The following is a 2,500-nucleotide window of genomic DNA, read 5'->3' as shown; positions in this document are numbered from 1 at the left end:
TCCGAAAGATTTGAATGGATGTTAGTATCGATTTGCATGTGTCAAATTTGTATCTCTTCTATAATAAATCTCGGTCTCTCTGTTCCCAATCCTCTGGCCTTCTTGAGCACTGCTAAGGCCTCCCTCGCGGTCTTTAGTCAAATTATTCACATATAAAGCGACGTAATATTGATTATTGGAAGATTAAACCTTACGTGGTCGTGGCATTAGAACGAGATTCGCGTGCACCTGTCAACGCTCTACTTACTGTGTCCAGTTTGACAGAAGAGTCGAGTTGCCAGTTCGGGATTATACGCCGATGGACCGATTATACGCGAGGACTTCGGGTCATAAACAAACACCTAATCTCCAATCATAACGAGACTCACAGAATTCAAAACCCTACTGCCAGACGCACAGAGATAAATACGAATTGCACTCAAAACTTTACTGAAATAAAACCTTTGTCATTGGAGGATCAAGAGACCTCTGGCATCCCCCGCTACACGTGTAGGATGGCGCAGAAGCTTCGAATGCCAGTAAGCTTTGACACCCCGGGAAGTGTGTGCGTTCGGGTGGAGTGTGTCTGTCATGTGAGTTTGACAGAGGTTACGGAAAGAAAAAAAGCTGTGTCATATATCAGAAACAGATATTTACATATTAATGAATTATAGATTTTATAAACCTGTGTACACTTGAAATTGTGTGTATTTTTTTTTTTTTTTTTGTGCATACTTATTTTTTAAAACTAGAAAATATTAAGGTAAAATCAGTACAGAATAATGAAAATATCCTACAATAGATGGGTAGAAATGCATGATTTGCAAGTTACTAGATTTAAATATGCTAAAATTACTTTTTTAAAAATCTGCATATCTCCTAGACATAAAGTGAAAAAAAATTGCATTTTTATGGAACCAACAGTTTTTCTCGCAACATTCCATAAAACACAAAGAAATAAAGCAAATACGAAATGAAACGAAACTAAAAAAAAAAAAAAAAAACAACAACAACCAAACAGTGAAATTATTAAGTGACCAAAATCAACCTATTTCCGCATTCCATTTTTTTTTGTCGCATACCTTGCCGTAAACACCGCGTAAACAATGGAATATCAATGAATACCTCACATAAGAAATTTCTTATAAAAAAAAAAAAAAAAAAAAATGTGCGATTGTGTTTCGGAAATTTTAGCATTGCATTTGAACTGATGAAAAAAGCTGTTATTTTCATCTTCATATGATCATTGTTTTATTATATTATTATCATTATTATTCGATTGTTTTTTTTTTTTTTTTTAAATACCTCTTCCTGTTTATATTTATGCACACTTATATTTATTGTTTTAATGATAATCGATTTCTTATAAACTTAAATATTTGTTATTTTTACTTGTATATGTATCTCGTATATATAGTCATTTATGGTACGTGTGAATATGTAGTGATTTACCTCATTATTGACATATAGATTACTGCGTTATTTGTGCCTGTGGATGGAAATTTAAAGTAAAGAAGAGAAGGAGAAGGAGAAGGAGAAGAAGGAGAATAAGATGAGAAGAATAGAATTCCATTGCAAATTCTTGAAGGGAACCTGTTCTGTCATTGTTGATCGGAGTCAAGGCTTGCTAAAAGGGCAATGGCGGTTTCTTTAGTCTTTTCTGCTATGTTTCATCTTTTCTATCTTTCTCTTTAATTTTCTCTTTCTCTTTCCTTATCTCTCTCTCTTTCACTCACTCTCTCTCTCTCTCTCTCTCTCTCTCTCTCTCTCTCTCTCTCTCTCTCTCTCTCTCTCTCTCTCTCTCTCTCTCTCTCTCTCTCTCTCTCTTTCTCTCTTCCTTCCTCCCTCCCTCCACTTCCCTCCCTCCCTCCCTCCCTCTCTCTCTGTTTATATTTATATATATTTTTTTTTCTTCTTCTTTTTTTCATTGGCTGCCGTTAAGGTCTAGGAATTCTCATAGGCATCTCAACGACATATTTTAATGATTGACTTAAATGTACAAAGCTACTGATCAGATAGTTTCAGTTAATGTTTATTTATATTTCAATTGTCTCCTCTTCTGGTTCCTCTCCTTCGTTTGCATCATCTTCCTCTTCTTCGTCTTCTTCCTTTTTCTCTTTATTCTTATTTCGCTGTCTTCCGTTCCTTCACCTCCTCCATTTGTACTTTGTTTCCTTTTCTGTGTCCTCCTTCTTTTCTGTTTCCTCTTTCTTAGCACTTTTTCCTCATCTCACTTCCTCCTTCTTCTCCTCTTCCTTGTTTTCTACTACATCTTCCCCTTCTCTTCATTTTTTTTTTTCTAATTCATCTTCTTTTCCCCCATATTCTATCTTCCTCCTTTACTATACCACTCCCTCTCTAGTATCTCTTCCTCTTCTTCTTTTTCTTCTTCTTCTTCTTCTTCTTCTTCTTCCCCTTCTCCTTCTTCCTCTTCTTCTTTTTCCTCTTCTACTTCTTCTTCCTCTTCCCCTTCTCCTTCTTCCTCTTCTTCTTTTTCCTCTTCTTCTTCTTCTTCCTCTTC

General features: G+C 35.5%; 1 protein-coding gene across 1 annotated transcript in view; it reads left to right on the top strand.

The window, feature by feature from the left end:
* The first annotated feature begins 520 nt into the window (after window positions 1-520).
* The window catches only part of LOC125034435, a 19,604-nt gene continuing 17,624 nt past the window's right edge, over window positions 521-2,500 (top strand). The window contains exon 1 of the mRNA XM_047626177.1: window positions 521-572. The gene's annotated coding sequence lies outside the window, so the exon portion shown is untranslated. The remainder of the gene's footprint in view (window positions 573-2,500) is intronic.

The sequence above is a fragment of the Penaeus chinensis genome, chromosome 18, assembly GCF_019202785.1.
Source record: "Penaeus chinensis breed Huanghai No. 1 chromosome 18, ASM1920278v2, whole genome shotgun sequence".
NCBI lineage: Eukaryota > Metazoa > Arthropoda > Malacostraca > Decapoda > Penaeidae > Penaeus > Penaeus chinensis.
This window is presented reverse-complemented; position numbering and strand designations above follow the sequence as displayed.